This window comes from Corvus brachyrhynchos, unplaced genomic scaffold (assembly GCF_000691975.1).
Source record: "Corvus brachyrhynchos isolate BGI_N302 unplaced genomic scaffold, ASM69197v1 scaffold200, whole genome shotgun sequence".
NCBI classification, from domain to species: domain Eukaryota; kingdom Metazoa; phylum Chordata; class Aves; order Passeriformes; family Corvidae; genus Corvus; species Corvus brachyrhynchos.
Genome location: NW_008236184.1, coordinates 3,730,102 through 3,736,101, shown reverse-complemented (window position 1 = coordinate 3,736,101; position 6,000 = coordinate 3,730,102). Strand labels below are relative to the sequence as shown.

At 35.9% G+C, this 6,000-nt stretch overlaps 1 protein-coding gene across 5 annotated transcripts in view; it reads left to right on the top strand.

Moving 5' to 3' along the window:
* TCF12 (transcription factor 12) overlaps positions 1 to 6,000 on the top strand; it is a 160,211-nt gene that overhangs the window by 43,773 nt on the left and 110,438 nt on the right. The window lies entirely within an intron of this gene.

Genomic DNA, 6,000 nt, shown 5'->3' with positions numbered 1-6,000 from the left:
GTATAGGGCAAATATTTTGCCACCTTTACTGTGTCCTCTCTTAGGAAAACCCCAGCTCTTGGCTTAGGTTTCCTGGACAGAGGCAACAGTTTGGACATAGTCCTTACAGCTATTGGTGGGCTTGCTCTCTGATATTTGTGATTTTTTTTCTGGCTTTGGCTATAGTTTTGACAGTAATTCTTAGGATTTTGTCCTAAAACTTACTGATTTTTTTGTCTTATATGTGGTGCCCAGTGATGTAACTGATTTCCACCATGTTCCTGTGTTCCAAATAGTAATGATTGCTTGTTACTGATGTACTTCATAATTTTTATTCTTTTCCCCACGAACACCTTTATTTTACATGCCACCTCTATGTTCTCCTCAACCAAGCTGGGGTATTGTAGTTTATTCGTATCTGCTTGTATAGCAACTGCTCCTAACCTGTGGATAGTTCTTGGTGCCGTTCCCTGAATCTTTCTGCTTCTGTATACCTTCAGAGTTAGGGTGATTATGACTACATGCACTAGTCAAGAGGAGGGTATACTGTAAATTTCTGCCTCACGTAATGATAGATTTATTCTCTGTTCCTTTCTTACTTGTTACTAAGTCATTTTTTTGATTGTCACTGAGCTGTGAAGTGATACTCTTTTAAAAACTGTGTAGAAAAATAGTATTTTCTCTTACGTTGCACCATAGTTACCACATTGTTATGACATTAAGTTATTTTTGAACATGTTCATTTTGTATTTATTTGCACCAAATTTTATCTATTCTTTTATTACCAATTTCATGGAGAACTTCCTTTGCGACTCTGCGCTAACAGTTAGGATTATTTAAAATTTTGTTTTGTTATCAGCAAACTTTACTATCTTTGTTTACCTACTCTTTTTGATTTATTTATGGAATTATTGAAGAACCTTGGTATGGGTACAGTTTTTTGGGAAGTGGGGAAGACATATTGGTAACTTTTCACTGTGGAAACTAGACATATATTCCTGTGCTTGGGGCAGGGTGTTTGTCATGTATTTTAATCTTTTCATCAATAATTAATTCAGACTAGAACCTTCACTCATATGGAAGAGCAGTTTATTTTATTTTAAGAGTGTCTGGTAATACCTTGTTGAAAGCTAAACCCTTCTTACTTCAATAGTGTTTTGAGGTAACATTAAAGGTAAGGAATCACAGCAGGCTTGAAAAAACCTTATATAGGAGCCTTGTCTTTTTATTACCTAATGGTAAATAGTGTTCTAACACCGAAAGAGCAGCGGGTATTTGTTTTTCCTGTGATGATCTTAGATTTGTGAAAAAGTACAAATCGAGACATTAGTGACTTCCGTGAGCAAATTCTCTTTTGCATAGGCCAACTGTTTTGTTAGAAAAATGAATAATTTGAAAAGATACCTGTTGGGGGGAGTGGTGAAAAAAGTAGGAAAGCTTTATTGTTTGTAGGAATAATTCAGGAAGGGTAGTTAGCAAGTCAGTGCAATTTTATGAAGTGCTGATGGCCTCCCTTATTCTTGAATGGTTGTACTGAAGTCCAGATACAATACTGTGTACCAAGTTTGTCTCTTGTGGGGCTTGTTTTTCTTTCTAGTCTCCAGTCTTGTTTTTACCTTTCTACGTGCAGTAGTGGTGGGTTTTCAGTGAATATCTTTGGTTGGTGTATGCAAGTCTCTCCCTTACCTGTGTGATACAGAGCTACACATATTTCTGCATGTGTTCATAATGCCTTGCACTAGCTCTTAGTGTGTGTTGCAGAGGATGGTAAAGCTGCTTTTTGAAAGTCTTGCTCTACTGAGCTCTTAGAAGCAAATACTGAGGTACTTGACTTGAGTACCTTGTCTTCTGCACAATAATATATTGCCCTACAGCACTTGAAAGTTTTGTCTTCCTGTTGTGAGATGATACTGAACCTTTTAGCTTTCCTGCTGTATTTGGGAGTCATAATTTGTACTCATAGCAACAAATTGGTATAATCATTTTTTTTGGGGGAGTAAGAGTGGTATTGTAATTAAACATTTTTTCTATTATAGTCATTATTATGGTGTGGCTAATGATTGCTATTTCATGAAGAATAATGCTCTGCGAGGTTTTCTTTCATTGTTTTGGTTTTGTCGTAACACGTCTTTACAATAAAAGGAGCAAGTCAGTTTTTGATCTGTTTAGATTGCTGTCTCCAAATCAAGAATATCTAAAATGTTTTTCATAAGACATTTCCTTGATGGATTTCCTTTTTATATATACATACATAATAATTGTAACTGTTAAAAATTTAACATAAATTAGCTGAGGCGTTTTTCTTCCAAAATCTGAATTGTGGGCGTTTGAAATAACTTGCAACATGTACATTGCACTAAAAGCTGTGAGTGTGCATTATGACCTGATTTAACATGAATCTAGCTTCAGTACTGAGGGTGCAGTTTATCCTCCTGTTCCTTTACATAACTCTGCTAAGTATTTAATTGATGCCGGAATGGAGCTGATCAATATAGCACTGCTAGATTAGATGGTTTTGTAGCATCAGGCAACAGGTTCTTCCCTCTACTGTATGTAAAATACTCAGACATGAATTGGAACCTGAAATACTTTATGCCCAAACTGTAGTCCCTTCCCCTCCAAGTAGTACTTTTAATTTGCAAAGAAGTCAAAAAATAGTAATGAGATAGCAGGTTTTGAAATAGTATTTTATACCTCTTAATCTCAGGTACATAACAAGAAGGAAAGCTGTTAAATAGCAAAACAAGACAAGAGGGACACAGAAATACAGTAAGTGTTATCAAGTCTGTTGTATTTGTGTCCTTTTTGTCCTCTTTTTTTTTTTTTTTTGGTTTTTTTGTTTTGTTTTTTTGGTTTTTTTCTGGGGAGGGAGGTTGTTTGGTGGTTCTGCTGCTGGTTATTTGCTTTTCCTGATGTATTCTACAAGGTAGCAGATGATTCACTGTGGAATTAAAGCCCATATTAAATATTCCATATTCAGTGCTCAGGACACTTGCAGATGCACCATACTTTATAATTTGATTAATGAGCAGCACTTTTCAAAGCAAGTTCTGTTTCTTAAATTCTGAATGCTTTAGTTAGGTTTTCAAGTATTTTCTTTAAGCACTTGTTGGCATATAGTCTGTTGGCTATATTTGTATTATTTTATTTCCTGATTTATAGCTTAGATAAGAGCTAGAAAAATTTGGTTTCCATCATATGAATTTTTCATTTCAGCTATGTTGGAGAAATGGATCTTTTGGTTGTGGTTTTTGTTTTGTTTTTATTGCAACTACCTACCGCATTGAAATTAGCATTGGAATCTGTTCACAGATTAGTTTTCCATGTGGCCAGGGAATTGTTCCATTGAATATCATGTTGATATTTGTCTCACAGGAATTTAGAGAGATGTAATTGGCTATTGGGTTTAGTTGTTTAAAATCAGATTTGTCTTTCAGTAACTTAACTTCTTGGAAGTGGATTTAGAGCTGGAGAAAATGATGTTTATTAAAAAATAAATAATATTTGAAATAAATTTGAAAAATAAATAAACTATGTTTTCAATTTTTCTCCATTCCTGTACACACAGTTTTCATGTATTTCAACTTGATATGTGAAAAGAAGCTAATGAATAGTTTTAGAACTCTGTTACCAAGCAGGTTACTTACAGTGACACTTAAAGCATACTTGTGAAAGCTCTCTTGACTTTTCCCAATAATATGTGAAATCTGGGGTAGTGATACCTGCTTTCCCCCACCATGTAGCAGGTGGCCAAATAACGGAAAAAGCTGCATTTCTGTCTTTAGGATATTGTAGTTGAATGTTAACACTTGCTGATGATTATGAAAAGTGAATCATAATTAAAGCTAGAAAGTGGAGCTAGAAAGCTCCTTGTTTCGGGTGCAATTGGGTGATCTCCATCAGCAAACTGCGTTCATTCCTGTGTTTAAGGATTTTTGTACAATAAAGGGAGATGAGGTTGAAGTACTGGCTGTTCTCAGGGGGCTGGGAGGTGGCAAACATGGAGCTTGCAGAAGGAGAGGTGTTTGTTTCCTGGCACAGCAAATGACAGCAATATGGATGAAACAGTGTAAGGACTATGGGGAGACTCCCATCATCATCCATCTGCTCCAGACTTTGTAATATGATTTTGGTCATTGCTTGGAAACATTATTCCTACTGATAGTTTGTTGCAAGACTGTTAATGATTTAAATGGAGTTATGGCCATGACCTGTGACAATGTGATGTTTCTTGATGTTCAGTTAAGATCAATGAATGTAGTGCAAGTGATCCTCAAGGCAAAAAGGAAGAGCACTCTTCTGTGGATTTATTTTTATCTTACCTTAATTTTTGCAGCATTCTTCTTGATCTGTGTGTTCAGTAGACCAAGCCAGGTTTTTGGCTCTCTTGTCTTTCCTCTAGGAGCCATTGACAAATACATGGATTCAATGGCACAAAATACACAAAATACTCTTTATTTTCTTTATTTTCTTTATTTTCTTTATTTTCTTTATTTTCTTTATTTTCTTTATTTTCTTTATTTTCTTTATTTTCTTTATTTTCTTTATTTTCTTTTCCCCCCCTTTTTTCCCCTCCTTTTTTCCCCTGTGTATTTCTGGAAGCATACATGATCATATAATCCATAATCTTTTTAAATTCACTAGGACACCTTGGTATGGCTGATTGTACAGAGCCTCTTGTCTAACCTTCAGTCAGTGACTCAGCACAGTGTTCCTGGATGTAGTCAGTCTCTCTGGTCTGTCTGTCTCTCACTGCCTCTGCATCTTGCTTTCTTTCCTCGCTTTCCCCCCCCCCCCCCCCCCCCCCTTGTGTTTTTTTCCTTCTTGTTTGTCTTTAGAACTTTCAGATTAGTTTGAAGAGCCAGATAATCTGAAAGAAAGTGGATTTTAGCAGTAGATTCACTTGTTTGTTTACACATTAGTCATTTGGATGACTGTTGCCTGATTCATAAGTTCATTGCCAAATTTAGCTTGCAAGGGACCTCAGTATTCCTGAGCTTTAAACAATTAATATTTGTTATTTAAAGTCAGCCAAGCTATAAAACTCAAGGAATTGAAAGCAGCATTCACTAAGATTAATCTTTTGGTCTGCAGCCACATCAAACTGTGAACTCAACCATTCATTTTAGTGGAATTTTAATGTCTTAAGTTTAAAGGCAATGATTGAACCATATCGTAAATGGCTAAAATGCAAATACGTGCTTAGTGATCTAGCAGTTTGGTTATGAGCCTTAGATTTTGGTCTGTTCCCAGGGACTTGTGTAGGAAAGGGCTTGGGGCTAAGGGAGGAGAAACAAACAAAACCCCTGTTATCTCTAGTCTAGCAGACTTGAGCAAATGAAATTCTGTGGAGTAGTAAATCATACAGGGAGGACAACTCAATGAGTTGAGTATGAACTCAATAAATGCATAGGAAAATGGTGTGCCTTCTTTTTTCAAATTTTACCCTGAAGTGGAAACAGGATGTTTTGCTTATTTAGAAACAAAACCAAAAACCCCACAACTTGAGTTAGGGTCAGGAGTACAGTTTTGCTTCTGCATGGACAAATCCTGGTGTGACTTGAGAAAACAATTGCTATGGGACAATAGTTTTATATTTTTGAAGGGGAAGTAAATGGGAGAGGATTAATCCCACAGAGACTCTGGAACCAGTGCAATGAAAAAAGGATAGGGACAGTGAACTGGGAAAGGTTTTTGACTTGTTCTTAGGTGAGTTCTGTAATTAACTTTAACCAAAATGACAGAACTTTAATGGTCATTGAAAGATACAGAGTTTTAGGAAGTTAATTGCCACTTTGTTTGTAAAATGGGGTATAGACTCATTGTGTCAGGCCTTCTCTCATGGTTTGGTTGGATAAACATGCCTAGTAAGGAATGTGTTTCCTCTGGGTGTATGGGCTGGGATTTTTTTTCCCGTTTTTACTTCTGAGTCTTCTAGAATAATACATTATACAAGATAATTTTCAGGTGTCATGTGTACAAATGTTTATGATTTTGTAAATAGTGTCAGATTTTTAATTG